Source organism: Cibotium barometz, chromosome 7, assembly GCF_041138505.1.
Source record: "Cibotium barometz isolate CiBa-2024 chromosome 7, ASM4113850v1, whole genome shotgun sequence".
NCBI lineage: Eukaryota > Viridiplantae > Streptophyta > Polypodiopsida > Cyatheales > Cibotiaceae > Cibotium > Cibotium barometz.
This window is the reverse complement of record NC_141052.1, coordinates 19,954,316-19,980,515: the sequence shown is the minus strand read 5'-3', so window position 1 is coordinate 19,980,515 and position 26,200 is coordinate 19,954,316.

The following is a 26,200-nucleotide window of genomic DNA, read 5'->3' as shown; positions in this document are numbered from 1 at the left end:
TGGATGCCCCATGGCCATCCCAAAAATCACCCTGAGGCCTTAGGGTCATGCAGAAATGCCCCTAGGGCCATTCTTGGATGCACCCATGGCCCCTTGGGGTCATGCAAGAATGGCCCTTGGGCCATTCTTGGATGTCCCCATGGCCACTATTTCATGCACTGTGATACATTTTAAAGTAAAACGGTGGATATTTTAGGCCTTGGGGTCATGTAGCAATGGTCCTTACACCTATTGTACATGAAAATAATGGCCCTAGGGCCATTCTTGGATGCCCCATGGCCATCCAAAATGCCACATTTCCATCTAAAAAATGACATTGAGGCCTTGAGGTCATGCACGAATGGCCCCATAACCATTCTTCCTCATCTTGTGCATGCAACAGTGGATATTTGAGGCCTTGGGATCATGCAAGAATGGCCCTTACACCTGTTGTTGCACGAAAAGAAATGCCCTTGGCCATTCTTGGCATAACCTTGAGGACTTGGGGTCATGAAAGAATGGCCATAAAGTCATTCTTCCACTTGTTGTGGATGAAAAGAATGGCCATTCTTGGATGCCCCCATGGCCATCCCAAAATGATTTTGAGCCCTTGGCGCAATGCAAGAATCGTCCTTCGGACCATTCTTCCACATGGTGTGTATGCAAAGAATGGCCCTATGGCCATAGGGCCATAGGGCATTCAAGAATGGCCCTATGGCCATTCTTGAGTGAATGCCCCCATTTCCATCCCAAAAAAACCTTGAGGACTTGGGGTCATGCAAGCATGGTCCAAGGGCCATTCTTCCACCAGTTGTGTATGAATAGAGGCCATCCTTGGATGCTCCATGGCCATTCCAAAATGACCTTGAGGCCTTGGGATCATGTAAGAATGGCCTTTGGGGTCATTCTTGGGGTCATGTAAGAATGGCCTTTGGGGTCATTATTGGGGTCATGTAAGAATGTCCTTTGGGGTAATTCTTCCACCTATTGTGCATGAAAAGAAGGGCCCTAGGGCCGTTCTTGGATGCCCCATGGCCATCCCAAAAATCACATTGAGGCCTTAGGGTCATGCAATAATGGCCCTAGCGCCATTCTTCCTCATGTTGTGCATGAAAAAGAATGGCCCTAGGACCATTCTTGGATGCACCCATGGCCCCTTGTTGGGGTCATGTAAGAATGGCCCTTGGGCCATGCTTGGATGCCCCCATGGCCACTATTTCATGAAATGTGATGAATTTTAGAGTAAAACGGTGGATACATGAGGCCTTGGGATCATGTAGGAATGGTTCTTACACCTTCGGCCATTCTTGGATGCCCGTGGCCATCCCAAAAATGACCTTGAGGACTTGGGGTCATGTAACAATGGCCCCAGGGAAATTCTTCCTCATGTTATGCATGAAAAGAATGGTCCTAAGGCCATTCTTGTAAGAATGGCCCTAGAATAGTCCTAGGACCATTATTGAATGCACCCATGGCTCGTTGGGGTCATGCAAGAATGGCCCTTGGGCCATTCTTAGATGGCCCCATGCCCACTATTTCATTCACTGTGATGCATTTTAAAGTAGAATGGTGGATATTTTAGGCCTTGGAGTCATGTAGGAATGGTCCTTACACCTGTTGTACATACAAGAATGGCCCTAGGGCCATTCTTGGGATTCCCCATGGCCATCCATAATGCCCCATGGCCATATGACCTTGAGGCCTTGGGGTCATACACGAATAGCCCCATGGCCATTCTTCCTCATGTTGTGCATGGAAGAATAGTCCTAGGGCCATTCTTGCATGACCCCAAGGCCTCAAGGTCGTTTTGGGATGGATATGGGGGAATCCAAGATTGGCCATAGGGCCATTATTTTCATGCACAACATGTGGAAGAATGGCCCTAGGACCGTTCTTGCATGACCCCAAGGCCTCAAGGTCGTTTCGAGAACGCCATGGTGGCATCCAAGAATGGCCATAGGGCCATTCTTTTGATCTAGAATAGGTGGAAGAATGGCCCTTGGGCCATTCTTGCATGACCCCAAGGCCTTTAGGTCATTTTGGAATGGCCATTGGGGAATCTAAGAATGGCCCAAGGGCCATTCTTTTCATGCACAACAGGTGTAAGGGCCATTCTTGCATGACCCCAAGGCCTCAAATATCCACTGTTTTACTTTGAAATACATCACATAGAATGAAATAGTGGCCATGGGAACATCCAAGAATGGCCAAATGGCTATTATTTTCATGCACATTTTTGGAATGGCTATGGGGAATCCAAGAATGGCCCTAAGGCCATTCTTTTCATGCATAATTGGTGTAAGGACCATTCGTACATGACTCCAAGGCCTCAAATATCCACCATTTCATGCACAACATGTGGAAGAATGGACCAAGGGGCATTCTTGCATGACTCCAAGGTCTCAAGGTTATTTTGGGATGGTCATGGGGCATCCAAACTTCTTACCACTGAGATCCTCCCACTGAGCTCCTCTGATTTCATCCTCAAATCTGTCATGTTGTACCACCTAGTATGGTCCCCATTCTTGCAAGTCTATTTGTATGACTGCGAAATACATAGACCTTCCGGAACGTGTAAGTGAAACTAAAAAAGGAGGAGATGCTTCGACATAGCCATGGCAGTCAAAGGAATCACGAAACACCTCAAGTTGGCCAGAAACTATACGGATGGCTTCATTTGGAATCAGCCTGCATAAAGGGACCAATGGGGTTGAGGAATTGCGTTGCACGAAAAACTTAGTGAATACATCACCAAGCAGTCCCAATTCAATAGATTTTCCAAGAAGCCTTCTATGGGTCTCCCCTTGACCAGTACTAGATTCAGGCATCTCCGTGTGAGTTGGAGGAGGTGAACTCATTGAGCCAATTTTGTTCTCCAACACAAGTGCTTCTTCCTCATGAACAAGAGAATTATGCGCTTTTGTTTCCTCTCTAATAGGAGATACATGTGAGGACACAGGTGTCCGTGATGATTGAGCTTCCTCGCTAAGAGTCAAACAAACACACCCTGATCTAAGTGAGTATCCCCTGTTGTCTGTAAGACACACACACCAAGCCCAAGTAAGTATATCTAAAAACATTAAAACACAATCTCAGTAGAATCTTGGCTATTCACATCATATACCTTTCTTAGTCTTTGCCTATTTTTTTCTTGCTTTTCTTGGAGCCATCTCTCTCTCTTTTGCCTTGAATATGAGTAGCAAACTGTTTGAGCTGAATGACAGATAGGAGACGAAAGGTCATGAATCTTTCTCTACTACTATTGCACAGACAGTGACTCCTCCCATCTTGCACATCTCCCCCCTTGCCCCCCTCGTTGCTCCGGCCAGCCCAGGCACCCGGCAGAGCTGCAGGATGGCTCTGTCGGGTGCCTGGATTGGCCAGTGCAACGGGGGGCAAGGGGGGAGATCACACCTTCCTGGACCGCCTCCACCTCCCTCTCCACCTCCATCTCCATCCACCTCGCCCTCCAACTCCATCTCCACCTCCAATGCCGCCGCCTCCTCCCCCTCACAAACAGAGTGTAGAGTTGAATCATACAAGCCTTTACTGGAGACTATTGCTGATTTTTATACTTGCCGTTCCATTTTCTAATTATTTTTTCAATTAGAAACTGGAGGCATGTCCCTGTATGATACTCAGAGCCCTAGGTTGGGTAACAGGAGCAACTCTCTACCTACCCACCTGTGTCAGTTTCGGCAAGACGGAACTCTTTCTTAGATTCTTAGACCGATTGCTCTGGGAAATCTCTTATCGACAGCTCCCGAACGATATGAACTTGTTTACAACCATGATGTCTCTTTCCTTATTTCCTTATAAAAGAAAAGCCCACATCGCTGCCTCCTCCCCCTCTCACCATCGCCGCCTCGGCCCTCTCAGCCCCCCTAAATGCCATCGCTGGCCCTCTCAGCCCTCCATCTCCAGATTCCTCCATCTCCATCTCCATCTCCATCTCCATCTCCATCTCCATCTCCATCTCCACCTCCATCTCCATCCTGCACATCTCCCCCCTTGGCCCCCATTGCTCCGGCCACTCCAGGTACCCGGCTCTGCCGGGTGCATGCAGTGGCCAGAGTAACGGGGGGCAAGGGGGGAGATCACTCCTGCCTGGACCGCCTCCACCTCCACCTCCATCTCCACCTCCACCTCCACCTCCATCTCCATCCACCTGGCCCTCCTCCACATCCATCTCCGCCTCCAGCGCTGCTGCCTCCTCCCCCTCACCATCATTGCTGCCGGCTCTCTTAGCCCCCCTGAACGTTGTGAACCGGCCATCTCCATCCACCTCCCCCTCCACCTCCATCTTTGCCAGCCCTCTCACCCCCTTTGAACGCTCCATCCCCATCCTCCATCTCCCCCCTTGCCCCCCATTGCTCTGGCCACTCTAGGCACTCGCAGAGCCGGGGGATGGTCTGCACTTGCCCCCCATTGTTGCTCCGGCCACTCCAGGCACTCGGCAGAGCCGGGGGATGGTCTGCACTAGTGCAGACCATCCCCCGGCTCTGCCGAGTGCCTGGAGTGGCCGGAGCAACAATGGGGGGCAAGGGGGGAGATCACTCTTTCCTAGACCGCCTCCACCTCCATCTTCACCTTGCCCTCCACCTCCATCTCTATCCACCTAGCCCTCCCCCTCACCATTGTCGCCGCCCCCATCTCTAAGCGCCCAGGCCATCTCCACCACCGTCACCACCTCCACCACCGTCGCCCTTCAAATTTTCAGAAAGAGAACAGCAAGAAATTTTCAGAAAAGAGAAGTACCTTACCTGTTCGAAGTTCACAGATGCGTTACATTGCCAGCTTAGTTGAGAGTCTCCATTTGGATGATTAATACTGTTAGTTAGATGTAGATACATATAGGAGATAAATATAGGAGCTCGAACTATAAACCTTGATGTCAATAATAATAATCGTCTACTATTTAAATAGGGCCTATAGACAGTTACATATATATACTTAGAACCAATAAATGTATAATTTAAAACATACATATAATAAATTAATATAAAAGATATATATATATTTGTATATTTTTTATAAAAAAAATTTTGTCGTGACCATTCTCAATTGTGATTGCTCCACCTTGTTTTATCATTTCAGTCGCCTTCATTCTCAATCGTGATTGCTCCACCTTGTTTTATCATTTTAGCCGCCTTACCTGACAATGATTGATTCGGCCTAGATATCTGATCTTCTTTCCTTCATTTTTATATTTTCATTTCACATTTTTGTCTCTCCTGTCCTTTTTGCATCTTCGTATTGCCTTCCCTATGGAGCACACTGTGACCTTTGAGTGGGAGCTTGATGGCTGTAGCAAAAAATCTCAAACTTTAATGCTTCTCCACCAGACCACGCTTGTCAGTCATGGATATCTACAAGGGTTTCTGCCTTCATCAGTCCTTTTTGGAGTGAAAGCTACTAGGACCAACGGAAGCCTACAAGAAATCATCGCTCATGGAGGGCAATAAAAACTACCTTGTAGATATTACTTGAAGTAAAACATATATGCTACAATGTAGTCCTCTCTGTGCTGCTGATAGTCTTGATTCTAGTGCTAATGACATTGCCCAAGATGTCCGACATTTGAAGACCTAAGTGGAGAAAGAATAAGGGACATAAAACACCCATGTTCATATCTCGAGCTCCTCCTCTGAGAGTGACTTGAATGGCTCAGCAACTGTTTTGCAACCAGGTTTGCAACCAGGTGAAGGCACAAGCAATCCAAAAGGTTCGAAGCATAATATCTCTGAAGATGAATGTATTGCTTCAGAGAGTACACTTTTAGTTCTTCGTAAATAAGAAGGAGCAACCTTCTCTTCTACGTTCATTGTTGGAAAAAGTTACTCGAGTCATCCAAGTCCAGGAGGTGCCAAGACATTATGATGGTGATTCCATCCTAGAGTTTCCACCAACATATGGCAAAATAGGAAATATGGATGGAATGGAGCAAAAATATGATGGTCACTTATGGACACGTCCAGTAACATCAAACATGTCTGTAAGTTGTACCGTGCATATTAGCTATTGTGTTGGTGCTTTGGAGTGCCATATGCTCAGCTGTCCTTTTTACTTGAACAATAAAAGGTATAACAACACCTTCTTTTATGGACATCTAACAAAAAAGATTGCAGTTGGACTTCTGACAGAGGATAAGAAAACTAAAATAGTTTGTCACTTTTGTCGCAAAACTGCACACTGTGTGCAAGTGTGTAGACGTGTTGTGTATTACGTAATGCCTCATGACAAAACTATTACAAGAATGATGCTCCACAACACTGGGCTGCATGAACATCCAGTTCAGCCACCACGAACTTCAAGGTCAATGTTGGAGCGCGTGAAAATATTTATTTCTCAAGTGTTGAAAGCCTAGAGAAGTGCAGGTCCTCAAAAAATACAGATGGATATTGTGAAGGATATGTTGTTTTCCTCCATGATGAATCAAAATGATGAGTTACCTACAAGTATTGGGGATCATGAGCTCTGTAATTTTTTGGAGGAGTTGAGTCCTCTTGTGGAAAACCAGAGGTGAGTATTCATTCTGTAACTTAATTATATTTGGATGGATTTTTCTACATTCGGTCCTCTCTTTATTGTGAAATTATGTTTTTTAGGTTTAGACGCATTGTATCCCAGGAGAAAAGAAAAGTGATGCCGGTAGGAGAGGGCTTTGATAGCATTCTTCTTATACAGAGAAGATCTTGCTATTAATTTATATAAGGTAGCCGTTTCCCAGGACAAGGTGGCCCTGATGATAAATGTTATGTCTTTAAGATGTCTTTGTTGCGAAGACCAGCATTAGGCGGCGTGGACTTGGTGAATTGCATGCGGTGTGATAGTGGAGGTGACTTGGCAAAGTCTTGGGTTTTGTTTGATCACACTCATCGAGTTTTTGGTTCGTCAACAATGGCTTGTCATGTTTACTTCTATTTTTTCCTTTCTTTCATTTACCTTGAATGATAGTTGATTGAAAAAAATTATCTCCCAAATCCTATAGTGTTCAAGAGCTGTTGACAATTGCCACATGCGAAATGAAGGAGGAGGATACAAAAAGCCAAGTACTATTTTGGGAAATGTTGAATAGCACAATGGAGCAATGCGGTTATGCACTCGCACACTTCTATGGGTTTATGGGGCTAATGAACTAGGGTCAAATTGGTGTGCAGTTAGGACCGTTTTCAATGGGAGTCCGCACAACATTATGGAGGACAAGGAGCGAACGTGCTTATTCCATTGGAAACAAAGTTTGATGAAGCATGCTAAACAATGTGTGAAGGCAGAAAGTCGGCAACACCATATTGACTTGTGTGAAGAATGGAGATTGGCAACCAATAAGGAGTCAGCTTTCTTAAAAAGTAATGAGATTTGTGAGTGGTGGAGAAATGGACATGTTCATGAGGGAAAACTATCAGTAATGGATACGTGGATGAGTTGGTGGGAAGTACGAATAGCACATTGGGGCAACCTTATGTCAAGGGTGAGAAATTTTATGGAGAAATGATATGTTGTATGGATGTATTTGCATTGGAGTCAATTTTGTGAGTTCATGTATGAAACCTCTTGTGTGTAGGTGGTCTTAAGCTCGGTGGATTTAGCACAAACCCCTTGAACAAACTTATCTGAAAGTGTACATGGGAGTTGGCTTACTGGTGAAGGATATAAGGAAAAGTTTAGCTTGTATGATGCGTGCGTTTCAGATATGGCAAACGCTTTACTACAAAGTGCAAAGCAATATGCATATCATATGGGGAAGCACAAAGGTGAGGGACCAAGCTTGAGCAAGTTGCTGGACAGGGTGGCAGCAAGGTCAAGACCGACACCACCACAAGTGGCTCACATGGTCCATGAAACAGTAGCTAATACTCCTATGTATGAGGAATCAAGGCCTCTACATGGAGATAAGGAGACTACTCAATGGAAGAGGGTGAGGACAACGGAAGTAGACCAATGCTCACATCGTCCAGGTTATGTCATGCAGAGCAGACATCGTCAAAACCGCGGAACAGCAAGAAGAGTAAGTTTTGGAGATAGATCTAGAACAAACAGTGCAACATGTCATGCTTCAAGGGGAGGACCAAAAAGTCCAATGACTAGAGGAAACAAAGATGTCGGACATGAAGAGCCTAAACAGCATTATGGCAGAATGAGCAGAGGACAAATGCATGTAAAGGAAGAGGCTATTGGACACACAATGTGGGCCATTAGACAAACCCCATTGAACTCAAAAGTCAAATGTTTGGGAGGTATTGATGGAAGACTTAAGTGCAACTCATACATACAAGGAAGCTCTATTGGAGTTGTTGCCCCTAGCTTCTACTCAGAGCGACGACATCCTCGTTCGGGAGGGCCAAAGGCTCAAATGATGTGGTTTTGTCCTTCAGATGTTTCACACATATGGCATGTAGATCCAAACATAATATACAAGCCATCATACCCAGATATGTGGAAAGTGGATGTTGGGACCAACATAACCAGCCAAGAGGTAGAGAAATTAGTAAAGGCATGGTTCAAGTTAGATGTTACTCATGAAAAACCTTTTGTGTCAGGGGTGGGAGAAACGTCCACACAAGCAGCGGGCAAGAAAGAAAGTGACAAGAGGCCACATGATGCTACACAGAATACAAAGAGATCAACCAAGTGGCGGCATTGGGTTTCCAAAGAAGCAGAAAAGAGGATTAGTAGTGCCGAGGCCATGATAGCGACAGTCCTTAGTGAGAGTGCAATGCAGTCGTCCCCCTACTCTATTTTTCATTTGGCATGTGAGAGTGGAGAGGACTATTTTATACACATCAAGGTACAACCTTGGTGTACATGTCTTGATTTCATGCAAAGGGAATCTAGAGGAAAGTCTTACATTGCATGTAAGCATATCTATTTTGTCTTCTTGCGAGTTTTGGGATTACATAAGAATGAGGATATGGTAATGCATCAACCGACACTATCACCAAAGGATGTGGACAATATACTATCACCTCCTCGAAGCAAGGATGTTTGTGCCTATACTTAAGCTTTAATCAAGCCTCTCATGTTTGTGCCTACTTAAGCTTGTAAGGAAATGTGAAGTCAATCTTTTTGTAAGAAAATTTGAACCCAATATTTTTGTCTTGCTTTGGGATGGAGTATACTGTCATGTACTCTAAAGTCTTATTGTAGGTAGCTTGCGACGCTATGGTAAAGGAGTTGTACCAACCATATATCTTCTTGTAAGGAAATGTGAACTCAATCTTTTTGTAAGAAAATATGAACCGGGTATACTTGTTTTCACTTGTGTTGAAATAAATATTAGTCTTTTCTTTGAGTGCATAAAAAGTTGAAGTATCCTTGTCATAAATTGTATGTATTGGAAGAAAGGTACATAGATAGGTATGTTTGTGCCTATATTTACGTTTCTTTGACATAAAATGTGTGTTTATATGTAGGAAGATTGGTAGGTAGGTAGGTATGTAGGTATGTAGGAAGGTAGGTAGGTAGGTATGTAGGTATGTATGTATGCATGCATGTATGTAGGTATGTAGGTATGTAGGTATGTAGGTAGGTATGTAGGTATGTATGTATGCATGCATGTATATATTTGGGAGTATGCATGCATGTATGTATGTATGTATTGTACACATGTGTGTATATATGTATGTATATACGTATGTATGTATATATGTATGTATATATGTAGGAAGGTAGGTAGGTAGGTAGGTAGGTGTGTTTGAGAATATGCATGTATATATATATGTATGTATGTGAATGTATTTATTTCTCTTTCATAAATACTTACTATATAAAAGCTCACCAAAATGTATCATTTTTCTTACAAGCTTGCATAAAACTATCTTATCTCTAAAAAGCTCGCCAAATAAAGCTCGCAAAAAAATCAAACTCTCTGAGAATGGTCGTGCGGGCATTTGTGCAAGACCTGAAGGCCTCAAGGTCATTTTTGGGATGGCCATGGGACCATTCCTACATGACCCCAAGGCTTAAAGTATCCACCATTTTACTTTGACATGCATGACCCCAAGGGGCCATGGGTGCATCCAAGAATGGTCCTAGGGCCATTCTTTCATGTACCCAAGGCCTTAAGGTCATTTTTGAGATGGCCGTGGGGCATCCAAGAATGGCCTTGGGGCCATTCTTTTCATGTACAACAGGTGGAAGAATGACTTCAAAGGCCATTCTTGCATGACCCCAAGGCCTCATATATTCAACATGAGGAAGAATGGCCTTGGGGCCATTCTTGCGTGACCTCAAGGCCTCAAGGTCATTTTTGGGATGGCCATGGGGCACCCAAGAATGTCTCTACGGACATTCTTTTGATGGACGATAGGTGTAAGGAGACCATTCTTACATGACCCAAAGGCCTCATATATCCATCGTTTTAATTTAAAATGCATCACAGTCCATGAAATAGTGGCCATGGGGCATCGTAGCATGGCCTAAGGGCCATTCTTGCATGACCCCTCAAGGGGCCATGCGTGCATCTAAGAATGGTCCTAGGGCCATTCTTTTTCATGCACAACATGAGGAAGAATGGCCCTAGGGCCATTCTTGCATAACCCCAAGGCCACAAGGTCAATTTTGGGATGGCCATGGGGCATCCAAGAATGGCCCTAGGTCCATTCTTTTCATGCACAATAGGTGAAAGAATGACCCCAAAGGCCATTCTTGCATGACCCGAAGGCCTCAAGGTCATTTTGGAATGGCCATGGAGCATCCAAGGATGGCCTCTTATCATGTACAACAGGTGGAAGAATGGCTCTTAGGCCATGCTTGCATGACCCGAAGGCCTCAAGGTTGTTTTGGGATGAATATAGGGAAATCCACCAAGAATGGCCATAGGTGTTGAGATATCGAGCTCGTCTAGTGAGGCGGTGGCCACCACTAGGCCCCACACTTACACCACTGGCATGGTTGGTGAGATCATGGGAGATATGCGGCCAGTGGGATGACAGGCTGTGTGACAGCCATTCTAGAGACTGGCATAGTTATAGTGCCAGCTCATTTAGTCGGGTTCACACTATAGAGAACCCGTGTATGTATTGGTTGAGTACCTTTCATATTGTGTGTACTCTTATCTTTGTATATGGTGTGTTGAGTGTTGAGTAGAGAAGAAGAAGATTTCAGCCTCTCACCTTGTGTGTTCTCTATTAGGGTTTTGTGAGTGTGTGTGTGTGCTTGCAAGAGCTCAAGCTCTCTATTAGGGTTTTGTGAGTGTGTGTGTGCTTGCAAGAGCTCAAGCTCTCTTCCCCCCTGCATCTTTTCATGGTATCAGAGCCTGGTTTGTGTTAAGGGCTGAGCTGCAAGCAAGAGAACCACAGGAAGCGATACGAGGGTAAGAGCTTCAACTACTCTTCCCTATTGTGTTGGTGACTACACCCTTGTCGGGAGCTCTACGGGAGGCACCGGCAAACGGTCTCTGATTGAGGAGCTTTCTTCGCGGGAGTAAAGCTATAGGGCAACTATGGAGTCTGATCGCACTGAGTTTTTCGAGTCGAAAACGCATTTCGGGCACGTTTGGACCTCCGTTTTTTAGAAAGCAGGTGATTTTGAGCACTGCGGGTAAGTCATCGATTCTCTGCAGAACTCTGTTTTAAGAACTGCAAGAAGACAGATTGACTGTGCAGACACTGTGGGTGCTGCAAAGACGTTTACAGTTGCCATTGGGTGTATGCATGCACATTGAAGTCACTGGTTATGACATTTGAGAGTACTACAGTACCGCTGCAGAAAATACAGCATTTGTGCAGGAAAAACCAGAGTGCAGTTTCTGGTAAAATTGTGTGTTTGGCAAGATGTCTAATGATGGCATAACATAGATTGTGGCTGAGAAGCTAGATAAGAACAACTTCCATGCTTGGAGGTCCAGGTTGATGAATTTCCTGATGGGAAAAGGCTATTGGGACTACATAGAAGGTGAGCATGAAGAGGCACCGGAAATACCGGATATAAATCCGACTACTACAGATGTGAAAGAGTTTAAAGACTGGAACCAAGGAGCCAGGAAGGTTATGTATTGGCTCTCATTAGTATACAGGACACCATGATTGGGCACATTCAGGATGCCAAGTCCCCCAAGGAGGCGTGGGACACCTTGGTAAAGCTCTATGAAACAAATACCAAGGCACGTAAGATACAGTTGAAGAATGAACTTCATACTGTGGAGAAAAAGAGCATGTCTGTGAATGATTATGCGTTGAAGATAAAGGGTATTGTGGAATCCCTTGCATCTATTGGTGTGTCAGTAGTGATGATGATAAGGTGGAGGTCTGTCTACGTGATCTCGGGCCACAATACAAGGCGTTCAAGACGTCCATTCAGACTCGGGAAAACATTCCCAACTTTACAGATTTGGTGTCTATGTTGATTATCGAAGAGAAGAACTTGGGTGAAGACCAACAGTCTTCACAAAGTAAAAACAGTTCAAAGGAACAGGCCTTCTACACGAGTTCAGGAAGAGGACGAGAAGAGAAGAACTTGGGTGAAGACCAACAGTCTTCACAAAGTAAAAACAGTTCAGAGCAACAGGCCTTCTACACGAGTTCAAGAAGAGGACGAGGTAGAGGAGGCCGTGGACGCGGTCAAGGAGGTGGCCGAACAGGTAATCAGAATTATGGCCAGCAGTAGCAACAACAACAACAGTCCCAGAATCAACAACAACAACAACACGCAAGTGGAAGAGGCAAATTCAGAGGCAGGGGGAGTCAAAGAGGCCGTGGAAATTGGCAAAGACAATATAATGATGCACGTGAATGCTATTATTGTGGTAAGCCTGGACATGTGCAGTCAGAATGTTATAAGAAGCAAGCTGACATGCAAAATGGGAAAGTGCAGCAAAACAACTATGCATCCTCAAGCAGAAATAATGAGGATAATGAAAGGTTGTTTGTTATGCAGCATGTTGTGAATGCCATGTCTGAAAATGTTGATGCAGCACAAAAAGATAATGTATGGTATGTGGATTCAGGCGCTTCGAACCACATGACGAGTCATGGGGAGTGGTTCAAGGAGATGAAAAACCCGGAAAGACCAGGTTTTGTGGAAACAGGGGATGACACTGCTCATCCAATTGCCCACGTTGGAGATGTGCCATTGTCTATGCAGGATGGCAAAGTGAAGTACCTTGCAGATGTACTTCATGTATCGAACATAACAAAGAATCTGGTTTCAGTTGGCCAGATGATTGACCACGGTTTGCAAGTTCGGTTTAACCCTGATGGGTGTTATGTTGAAGATTTCAAAGACAAGTGCAGGTTGGTTGCAAAAGGCAACAGAGTGGGCAGAATGTTTACATTGAATGTAGACATGCCTGAAATGAGTGCTGCGATGTTTGCAAATGGTTCAGGAGTAGTTGCAGACACAGACATTTGGCATAAAAGGATTGGACATGTAAATGTGCAGAGATTGAAGTCTATGCAGACAAAAGGAATTGTGACAGGGCTGCCAAAATTTAAAGTGAAAGGTATGCAGAAAATATGTGAAGCATGCCAATTTGGGAAGCAAACAAAGCATGTGTTTCCACGTAACAGATATGTGAGCAGAAATGCACTAGATGTTGTGCATTCAGATGTATGGGGTCCTACAAAGACCATATCTATGGGAGGCTGCAGGTATTATGTGACTTTCATTGATGACCACACAAGGAAAGTGTATTTCATGAAAGAGAAGAGTGAGGTGTTCACTCACTTTCAGAATTTCAGAGTTTTGGTTGAAAAGCAAACAGGAAAATATGTCAAGTGCCTAAGGTAAGATGGAGGGGGAGAATACTTCTCCAATGAGTTCTCTGAATTTTTGAAGAAGAATGGTATTCGGAGACAGTTCACATGCAGATACACTCCGCAGCAAAATGGAGTTGCTGAGCGGAAAAACAGGCACATTGCTGAGATTGCGCGAGCATTGATGGAAGAGAAGAATATGCCGCATTGCTATTGGGCTGAGGCTGTTTCTACAGCAGTATACATCATGAACAGGACTCCAACTGTAGCCATACATGATGTAACTCCAGAGGAGAGGTTTACTGGTGGCAGAAAACCAGATTTGTCTCATCTGAAAGTTTTTGGATGCATTGCATATGTGCATGTGCCAGATGAGCTGAGAACTAAGCTGGATCCGAAAGCTGAAAAATGTGTGTTTATTGGATATTCCCTTGAGCAAAAGGGATACAGGTGTTATAACCCTGCTACACGTGCGTTGAGGGTAAGCAGGGATGTTGTCTTTGGTGAGATGAGCAGCTGGTATGCTGCTGAAAAAGAAGCTGTTGGGGCTGATGTGAGTGGAAGTGTGGTTGCACAGAATGCAGGTCAGCAATCACAGTCTTTGAGTGGACCAGGAGAGTCCTCATCTAGTGGGTCTGTTGATAGACCATGGAGTGGCAGGCTGCGTCATAATACCAGTCCTGCAAATGTGATTACTACATCATGTAAAGGAAAAGAGAAAGTGGTTAAGCCCCTTGGTATGCCTCACATTTCTGCAGGGCATTCTCATGTTGATGGAGAGTCTAGTGGCTCAGATATGAGCCTTGATGAGGAGCTTGGGATCCCAGCTATGAGAACACCTGGTGTAAAGAAGGCTATGGAAGCCATGAATGAAAAGCTGCGAAGATCTGGGAGAGTGAAGAACCCTGTGCAGAGATTTACATATGATGGTTATGTGGCACATCACTATGCATATATGGCAAAGGTTGTGCAGGTTGTAGAGCCCACATGCATTGATGAGGCTGTTGGAAATGTGTATTGGGAGAAAGCCATGGATGAGGAGATGGATGCACTATATGGAAATGAAACTTGGGATTTAGTGCAATTGCCTGAAGGCAAGAAAGCCATTGGATGCAAGTGGGTGTACAAAGTTAAACATAACAGTGATGGATTTAGTGCAATTGCCTGAAGGCAAGAAAGCCATTGGATGCAAGTGGGTGTACAAAGTTAAACATAACAGTGATGGAAGCATAAACAGGTACAAGGCTAGATTGGTAGCCAAAGGATATGCGCAGACATATGGGATTGATTATGAGGAAACTTTCAGCCCAGTTGCCAAGATGGCAACGGTGAGAGTTGTGATAGCAGTGGCTGCGTCAAAGCAATGGTCTTTACATCAGATGGATGTAAAAAATGCATTCTTGCATGGGGATTTGCAAGAAGAGGTGTATATGTTGCAGCCACCTGGTTATGAGGATATGGGTCACCTCGAGCATGTTTGCAGGTTGAAGAAAGCCTTGTATGGCTTAAAGCAAGCACCAAGAGCATGGTCTGACAAGATTTCTGAATATCTTATCACTATTGGCTTTCATGTAGCCAATGCAGATTTCTCGCTGTATGTGAGACATGGTGATAGAGGGGTTGTGCTTGTTGTCATCTATGTAGATGACTTAATCATTACGGGGGACCATGATGCAAAGATCTTTGATGTAAAGATCTTGCTTAGACAAAAGTTCGAGATGAAGGATCTGGGGGAGCTCAGATATTTCTTGGGCATTGAGGTGATTAGGTCACCACATGGTATTGGATTACTGCAGAGACAGTATGGCTTGGACGTGTTGTCCAAGTATGGTATGACAGGCTGTAAGCCTATTTCTGTGCCATTAGATCAGAATGGCAAGTTGAGTGCAGATTCAGGAGAGATCTTGGAGGATCCTACTATGTATAGGTGCATAGTAGGAAGTTTGATCTACATGATGATCACCAGACCAGATTTGAGCTATGCTGTTGGGTTGGTGAGTCAGTTTATGCAGGTTCCACGGAAACCGCATTTGGATGCAGTGAGACGCATACTGAGGTATGTGAAGTCTACTTTGCATTGTGGACTATTCTATGAGACTGGGATAGAGATATGTGTACATGGGTACACAGATGCTGATTGGGCTGGTAGTATCTCAGACAGAAGATCTACCAGTGGCTTCATGTTTTCTTTGGGGAGTGCTGCTGTGACTTGGAGCAGCAAGAAGGAGCCTACGGTTGCTCTATCCAGTACTACAGAGGCCGAGTATAGAGGAGCTGCTATGGCAGCATGTGAGGTAGCTTGGTTGAGAAAGCTACTTGCAGATTTGGGTCTATCAGTGGATAGACGAGTTGTCATTTTTTGTGACAACATTAGCAGTATACAGTTGGCCAGGAACCCAATCTTTCATGCTCGTACAAAGCACATAGAGGTCCACTACAACTTCGTCAGAGAAAAGGTCTTGGCAGGAGATCTTGACCTTGTTTATGTCAGCACAGAGGATCAGGTAGCTGACATCTTCACCAAAGCATTGGGTACAGAGAAGCTCCGCAGATTCAGGGCTTTGCTTGGTGTACATGAGATGGAGTTGAGCTCGAGGGGGAGTGTTGAGATATCGAGCTCGTCTAGTGAGGCGGTGGCCACTAATGACCCGCCTGGGGGATAGGCCCCACACTTACACCACTGGCATGGTTGGTGAGATCATGGGAGATATGCGGCCAGTGGGATGACAGGCTGTGTGACAGCCATTCTAGAGAGACTGGCATAGTTATAGCACCAGCTCATTTAGTCGGGTTCACACTATAGAGAACCCGTGTATGTATTGGTTGAGTACCTTTCATATTGTGTGTACTCTTATCTTTGTATATGGTGTGTTGAGTGTTGAGTAGAGAAGAAGAAGATTTCAGCCTCTCACCTTGTGTGTTCTCTATTAGGGTTTTGTGAGTGTGTGTGTGTGTGCTTGCAAGAGCTCAAGCTCTCTTCCCCCCTGCATCTTTTCAATAGGGCCATTCTTTTCATACACTATCTAGAAGAATGGCCCTAGGGCCATTCTTGCAAAACCCCAAGGTCTCAAAGTCATTTTGGGATGGCCATGGGGGCATCCAAGAATGGCCATAGGGCCATTCTTTTCATACACCATCTAGAAGAATGGTCATAGGGCCATTCTTGCGAAACCCCAAGGTCTCAAAGTCATTTTGGGATGGCCATGGTGGGGGCATCCAAGAGTGGACATAGGGCCATTCTTCTCATGCACAACAGGTGGAAGAATGACCCCAAAGGCCATTCTTGCATGACCCCAAGACCTTAAGGTCATTTTTGAATGGCCATGGAGCATCCAAGAATGGCCTCTTTTCATGCACAACAGGTGGAAGAATGGCCCTACGGCCATTGTTGTATGACCCCAAGTCCTCAAGGTCATTTGGATATGGAGGCATCCAAGGATGGCTATAGGGCTATTCTTTTCATGCACAACATGTGGAAGAATGGCCCTAGGGCCATTCTTGCATGACCCAAAGCAAAGGCCTCAAGGTTATTTTAGGATGGCCATGGTGGCATCCAAGAATGGCCATAGGGCCATTCTTTTTATCCAGAACAGGTGGAAGAATGGCCCTAGGCCCATTCTTGCATGTGGACAATTCTTGCATGACCCCAAGGCCTCATGGTCGTTTTGGAAGGGCCTTGGGGCAACCAAGAATGGCCCTGGGACCATTCTTTTCATGCACATGTGTACGGACCATTCTTCCACGATTTTAAGTCCTCAAGGTCATTTTGGAATGAACATGGGGCATCCAAGAATGGCTCTTGGGCCATTCTTTTCATGCACAACAGGTGGAAAAATGGCCCAAGGGCCATTCTTGCATGACTCCAAGGCTTCAAGGTCATTTTGGGATTTCCATGGAGCATCTAAGAATGGCCCTAGGGCCATTCTTTTCATGTATAACAGGTGTAAAGACCATTCCTGCATAACCCCAAGGCCTTAAGGGCATTAAGGAATGGCCATGAGGCATCCCAATGCACAACATGTGTAAGGACCATTCTTGTACGACCCTTGGGCCTCAAGGTCATTTTGGAATTGCCATGGGGCTTCCAAGAACGGCCCTTAGGCCATTCTTTTCATGTACAACAGGTGGAAGAATGACCCAAGGGCCATTCTTGCATGACCCCAAGGCCTCAAGGTCATTTTGGGAACATTGGGCATCCAAGAATGGCCCTAGGGCCATCCTTTTCATGCACAACTGGAAGAATGGCCCAAGGGCCATTCTTGCATGACCCCAAGGCCTCAAGGTCATTTTGGAATGACCATGGGGCATCTAAGAATAGCCATAGGGTCATTCTTTTCATGCACAATAAGTGAAAGAATAGCCCAAGGGCCATTCTTGAATGACCCAAAGACTCAAGGCCATTTTGGAATGGCCATGGGACATCCAAGAATGCCCTAATAGGTGTAAGAACCATTCTTTTCATGCACAACTGACCCCAAGGCATCCAAGAATAGCCCTATGGCCATTCTTTTTATGTAATTTTAAATTAATAATGGCCCCATAGCAGCATTCAAGAATGCCCTTGGGACATGCTATTATTTACCTAGGACCATTCCTTATAGTAATATGCATGAAGTTATCTTTTTAGCTCTTGTACGTTGTTGATTTATTTATTTTTAATATGTTAGAATTGTTTTTAAATTATCTTACAAAAATCTCTTTTGTATAGGAAAAGATCTCGAGAAAAAGGAAGCTTTCATTTCCCTCAAGCATTCACATGGCCAGTGGAGACTCAAAGGATTGGTACCCTGATCTCTATGACCTTCAAGGAAAAAAGCTACATTGGATCCATCTCTTCATTCAGATGGAAGACAGCAAGGAGTCTTTTGAGGGTAGGGGAAAAGTCAAGGAAATCAATGTTTCTGTGGTAGATTTGCATCAAGAATTCAAATACATTAATGTTGAGACTTGTGGGGATCTCACGTACCAACTCTCTCCCACTGCATAGGGATTGTATGAGGGTTGATCAAGAGGATTCTATGTTCTCCAGAGTGTGGAACCTGACTATAGAGAATGTCTTCGACTTTACTTGTGAAATGCTATTCAATGCTTTTACTATGATACTACAAAAGAAAGTAACAAAGAGAGATACGGTTTCCTGGGCTAGTGTCTCATTAAAAAGATCAAAAAAGAAAAAGGTACAACAAGTGGCCACAACTTTAGCACTGGGGGACTCACTCCAACCATTTCTAACCCAAAAGATCTAGTTAAGAAAGGAAAAAAGGCGAAGGATTCCCCTTTAGGAGGGATAAATTAATATGCACAATATTTTCCTTTGGGTTTATATACTGAGTATGAAATCCCCATGGAGAATTGTTTAGTAGCACCCAGCCACACTTATGTCGTCCCATGGACATTATCAAAGCAGAGGAAATTTGTGGGATGGTTTGCTGGAAAGGCAAACAATTCTTGTTCATGTGCGTACCTAATGCTTGTCACGCTAATTTTTGAAGGGATACACGTGTCACTAGCTAAGGAAGATCTAAGGGCAGGGGATGTTAAAAAATATGCATATTGGATCATAGATGGCTAGCATTCTATCTATGCTGCAAAGGAAATTGTATCATAGGATAATCTTGATCCGATGTTACTCTACTTGAGAGAGCTTGAGAGATGTTTATAGGTATCAAAAGACTTGGATTGTTGTGAATACATCTCCAACAGTGACGGTGGCCATCTCCAAGATGGCAAATCTAGAGGCACAAGAATTATTCACGAAGCAGCCCTATAGTGACATATTAAAGCACTTGAGAAGCTAGTATGAGCATTATAAAAAGCCTTCAAGACCAGCAGTTGGAGTCCCAAAGGGACACCCTTCTCGTGTAAATTGGGTTGTAAGTCATTGTATCCTATGTTTTTTAATCTTATTTGATAGCTTTTTTGATGTACCAGAATTGGAACTATCTTGTTATTTATGTTCTGTTTGTTTTTTTGTGATGACAAAATTTCTCTTTGAGTACTGAATCATCAATGGTGTGAGATCCCTGTTCCCACCGAGCAACGGATTCGGGGTACTAGTAGCGGAAGTAGCACTTCATGCGCGGGGCAAGGACCCACACTCGGGGCCTCATCCTACGGATATCCGGACAAGAGACTAATCTGTCGGTTTTTCCAAAACCGAACTCGGAAAAACTTCCCTTACCCGGAAAGCACGGGCGATTCCACCAAGATAACTTTTTACTCTAGCGTAGTCAAGATCATTAACTGATCACGCTGATCCGACTGCACCTATAAAGATACTCGGTCGGATCAAGAAAGAAACTTGCACTTGGATCATTGGGATCAACGCTTTTTTCCCCATCAAGAGGCATAGCCGTTGATTCCTATCCATAGAACAATTACTATCCAGGATTTACTTTATCTATCATAATAACAGAAATTGAGTCTCGATTTACGGATCCATCAGTCCAGCCTAACCCCATCCGATCCCATGGGTTAGCCAACCGCCCAACCAGTGTAGTGATGGGATCCAATTTGGAATTTGGTTAGGTTTTGTCCCGGGTACCAAGGAAAAGAGTTCCAAGGCCCCCTAGCCGGAAGTTCATGCAAACATAAAACTAGCCACACAACTTACACACCCAATATGAAATTGCCTTTTTCTTAGCATCAGCTAACTTTAAAACAATCCTTTAATGAAACCATAGTACCACTGATCACAATCTTCCAATTTATCCGGTTGATTCATAATTTCCCATCATTCCTTCATCAGAGTATCTATGGCATCATTGGCAACTGGAACGCTCACCACCTGTCCACACAACGGCCTTTTCAATAGTTCCTAGCCCATAATACTCGGCAATATAATCACTTATAAAAAATCAAGATGGACTCTCGTTGAAGATCAGCAAGATCAACCAACAGATCCATATAAAGAGCCATGGACTCATCCATTGAAGACCAGCAAGGTCAATCAACCAGATCCATGCCCGGTTTCACAAAACAACTCTTACTCCTTGTTTCAATATCTTCCTCGACGCATGTGTGGGTATCCTAGGCGACCCAAAGCCCGAGCACCGTATGGTCAGCACCCTCTAGGATCCTTCGCAGGTGACCTAGCGCTTCACTCATAGGCCGCTTCCTTGGTCCCTCATCCACCGTACCGGAAGCTCACCATTTTTAATCGAACCGAGGCTGGTCAAGACCTCGGCCGACCTTGCTACGCGAGACGTCCTCCATTGACTCTCCGTTCAGCAGTTGCAACTTTAACAGTTAGGTCTCCACGACCTTAATCACAAGACATTTAAAATGCTTCCCCAGCATTCTTGACATAAAACAGCCATTTACAAACAGCATTTACAACAGTTTACAAATACAGTTTCTATATTAACTCTCATTTTTCCACATTATCCCTCATTAATCCACATTACTTATTCCACATTCCATTTATATATGTACTCATCCAATCACATCATTTTCCATCTCTTCACTTCAGATTCCTTCACATCACATATCATATATTCACATCCATATCCACATCCATACATCCACATCCACATCCACATTCACATCCATACATCCACATCTACATGCTTACCTCCATTTTCACATCCTCATTTATACATCCACATCCCGTATCCACATTCATACATACACATCCATATCCACATCCATACATCCACATCCACATGCATACATCCACACCCACATGCATACATCCACTATCACGTCCTCATTCATACATCCACATCCTCATACATACATACATTCACATCCACATTCCCATTCATATCTATACATCCACATCTACATCCACATACATGTATACATACATCCACATCCACATTCCACCTTCACATCTATACAGCCACATCTACATCCACATTCACATCTATACATCCACATCTACATCCACATTCACATACATCCACATCCACATCCACATGCATGCATCCACTATCACGTCCTCATTCATACATCCACATCCACATACATACATACATCCACATCCACATTCCCATTCACATCTATACATCCACATCTACATCCACATTCACATCTATGCATATACATCTTCATGCATACATCCCTTTCCACATTCATACATCCACACTCCCATCTCCACATCCACACATCCACACTCCCATCTCCATATCCATATCCACACTCCCATCTCCATATCCACACATCCACATACATACATCCATTTCCACATTCCCATTCATATAACCCCATATGCCTTCACATCTAATCTTTTACATCACATCCATTCTCGCCCTATCACAGCCCATATACATCTTATCCTATCACATACACTTCTTACCTCATCCCATACACATCTTATCAAATCTTAATTCATCTTATCACCTCATAACTTATTTCATAAGCATCTTATCACCTCTTGTCACATCTTATACACCTCTTATCACATCCTATCACATCTCATATCTATTTATAGAATACAAGAGAATTCTTATATTTGATATAAGATTTCTTTACACATTTATTTATGCATAAATTTTATTTAAGGAGATTAATACTTTCGAAGTAAAAATCAATCTTTTATGCATCTTCTTATGCATAAATTCAATTTGGTAGGAATTACACTTTTAGAATAAAAGAATTTCTCTTATGCATCTAAGTTATGCATAAAATCCATTTATGATGAAAATCACACTTTTAGTATAAAAGAATATCTTTTATGCATACCTCTATGCATGAAATCCAAATATAATAAAAGTCACACTTTTAAAATAAAATAATCAACTTTTATGCATACCTTTATGCATGAAATTCAAATATAATAAAAGTCACACTTTTATAATAAAATAATCAACTTTTATGCATACCTCTATGCATGAAATCCAATTATGATAAAAGTAACACTTTTACAATAAAATAATCATCTTTTAAGCATACATCTATGCATGAAATCCAAATATGATAAAAGTAACACTTTTATAATAAAATAATCAACTTTTATGCATACTTTTATGCATGAAATTCAAATATGATAAAAGTCACACTTTTATAATAAAATAATCAACTTTTATGCATACCTCTATACATGAAATCCAAATATGATAAAAGTAACACTTTTATAATCAACTTTTATGCATACCTCTATGCATGAAATCCAAATATGATAAAAGTAACACTTTTATAATAAAATAATCAACTCTTATGCACACTTCTATGCATGAAATTCAATTGTGATAAAAGTATCACTTTTATAATAAAATAATCAACGCTTATGCATACTTCTATGCATGAAATTCAATTGTGCTAAAAGTAACACTTTTACATTAAAATAATAATCTTTTATGCATACCTCTATGCATGAAATCTAATTATGATAAAAGTAACACTTTTATGTTAAAATAATAATCTATTATGCATACAACACCATATTGGGGAATATGGGAATTTCCCATAAGTTTGGGACACGTGGTCAAAAGTTTGGATTAACCATAACTTGAATACCACTAATCCAAAATAAGCGCTTTATAGCTCTTTAGATTCCATTTTTCAAGCGCTTTCTAACGATAGGTCATATGATAGGGTTTTGAGAAACTTACAAACATGTTATCCATGTCCCCTTTTTTAAGTATTCAAAAATGGGAATTGGGAAATTCCCAAATTCACTAATATGGTGTTATACCTCTATGCATGAAATCCAATTATGATAAAAGTAACACTTTATGTTAAAATAATAATCTATTATGCATACCTCTATGCATGAAAATCAAATATGTATAATATAAAAATCAATTTCTCTATGAATATCTTCAATTAATCTAGGATGATAATTCCTAGAATATGGTAGGAAGTCCTCTTTTCATGCTTTGAATGAAATTATTTTATGCGTAATTTTTATAAAAATTTTACCATAGCTCCGTTGCTATGACTAATAAATCTCAATTTTTTCTAAGGGATAAAGCTTATCATTAAGAATTAATTAGAATGATCTCTAATTGGATCAATAATCCATAATGGATTGAATCATTAATATTCATGAAATACATAAACTAAAAGCATAGAAAAAAGCCATTAATTTGACCTCAAGTATAGATTAATCTTGGATTAAGGAAAAGCTTTATGAAAAGCTTCATTTGGATTGAGAATGGGTCATGAGTATGACCATTTCTTGAGTGAGATCGAGAGAAATTTCATAAAAACCATTTGAATTAAGCATAAATAGAAATTTATGTAATTCTTAACTATCATTAATCAATTAACTTCAATAGCATTCATCAAATTATGTAACTCTTCACTACTATTCATCAATTAACTTCAATAACATTCAAAAACCATTCTAATTAAGCTTCTCAAGCTTGAGAGGGGTTGAGAAGAGAGAAATATTGAGAAATTATAGAAAATGATCAAAATTCACTAATTACCTTACAAATTGCTTGATTCTTTGTTCACGGTAGAGGCCCCCAACCAATCAATTGGTTAAGTATGTTGATGGAGCCACCAATGGGGATTGAAGAAAGAGGGAAGCTCCAAAAACTAGTGAATTATTAATGAATTCACAGTTCTTGGCTTAGGTGGAGTAGAGTAACGATGCATAAACACTATATATTTTTCAACAAGGGGTAGGCTTCTATTTATAGGAAAAATTGAGCTCCTAACCAAACAAACTGATTCTAGAATTTTCCAAATCAGTTTGGTCAAATTTTGACCATTTTTAGGTCAGTTAAGCTAACTTTTTGGAACTAGACTTGAATGAGGAGAGAGGAGAGATGAAATATCTCAATTTTTATGAGTTTAAAACTCATTCAGGCATGTGAAATATGCACCTCCTTTAAAGAACTCCCCTTCCTTACATATGTGTCAAAATGGAATCATTATACCCAAATATCTCATATTTTTAATATTGCTCATAGTTTTTTAGTAATAAACCTTGTACATTTTCAACTCTTCATCTTATGTGAAATATGCACCTCCTTTAAAGAACTCCTCTTCCTTACATATGTGTCATAGTTTTTTTACTAATAAACCTTGTACATTTTCAACTCTTCATCTTATGTGAAATATGCACCTCCTTTAAAGAACTCCCCTTCCTTACATATGTGTCAAAATGGAATCATTATACCCAAAATATCTCATATTTTTAATATTGCTTATAGTTTTTTACTAATGAACCTTGTACATTTTCAACTCTTCATCTTATGTGAGCATTTACTCATTTTTGGATACCCAAAATATCTCATATTTTTAATATTGCTCATATTTTTTTACTAATAAACCTTGTACATTTTCAACTCTTCATCTTATGTGAGCATTTACTCATTTTTGGGTATCTTCTTTTACAAATTGGATTTATCTCCTCCCTACACATGGATTGATGCTATTGGCCCATAGGAACCTTAATTGGACCATAATCCAAAAATTTCTGAAAATCTAGACCCTTAGGCTAAGGTCCTTTATACACATTTCCAATTAATTCCAATTGCACATTGGAAAATTCTTTTTGAATTTCTGTTTCAGGGGAATTATAAGAGATATTTTTCTATCCAAAATATTCAAAATCTGAATATTCTCTCTCTAGAATATTTTCTCTCTCTAGGTTAAAATAGTTAGAAACAAGGTCTTTATAATTCTGAAGAGGGATTGATTACAGGGGAAGATACTAGACATCAAAAAGAGGGTGGGGGAGGAATCTTACAAATGGGTGCCTACTTTGCACCGAATCATGCACACATGGTTACATGCCCTGACGATATCTTCTATACTTGGCTAAAGATTATAAAAGATATCGAGAATGGTGAACTTGGGGGAAAGGAGCCTAATCCATCTCATTGCAGATGCTTGTGTGGTTTAGAGGAGGATGTGATCAAGCTTATTCAAACAGAGCTTTTGAAAGGGGACATCTTGCTCTCGAAGGGGGTTGTAGACAAGGAAAAGATTGACATGGTTGATAGAGAGATGCTATTGAAGCAGGATAAGGTTTTGCAAGAACAGCTATTGCTTCAATTCAACAATGTTAATGATTCAAAGAAATGCAAGGACTGGCAGGAGCTGGTTTCAACCTTCGGGGGGGGTCACTTAGTGTAAAGCCCCTATATCACGTGTGTTCAAGGCCTCTTTTATAAATCCCTATGTAACCTTTTTTGAGTAGTTTTCTCCACCCTTCTGTAAAATTTTGTAAATTTTATAAATCCCTTACTGTCAATATATTTTTTTTGAAGAGATATTTCAAATATCCTTATATACTAGATACAATTATTTCTTTTGTAAAGATTTTGAGATGACATTGAGAAGGCATTGATTGATCCTAGAAAAAGCCAAGGTAAAGTTGAAGCCTGACAATGTGGACATCTACTACCCCCTGTATTTCAAAGTGGTGGGGTATTTGCTCTAAGGCCAAGTGCTATCAACAATGAAGATCCACTATATTATGACACATTGGGTGTCATTATTTGTGCTATTGGTGCGAGTTACAATAGTTATTGTGCAAATGTTGTAAGAACGTATTTGATTGATGGAGACCCAATTTAATCAAAAGCTTACAAGGCACTTCAGAAAGCCCACAAAGCTGCCATGAA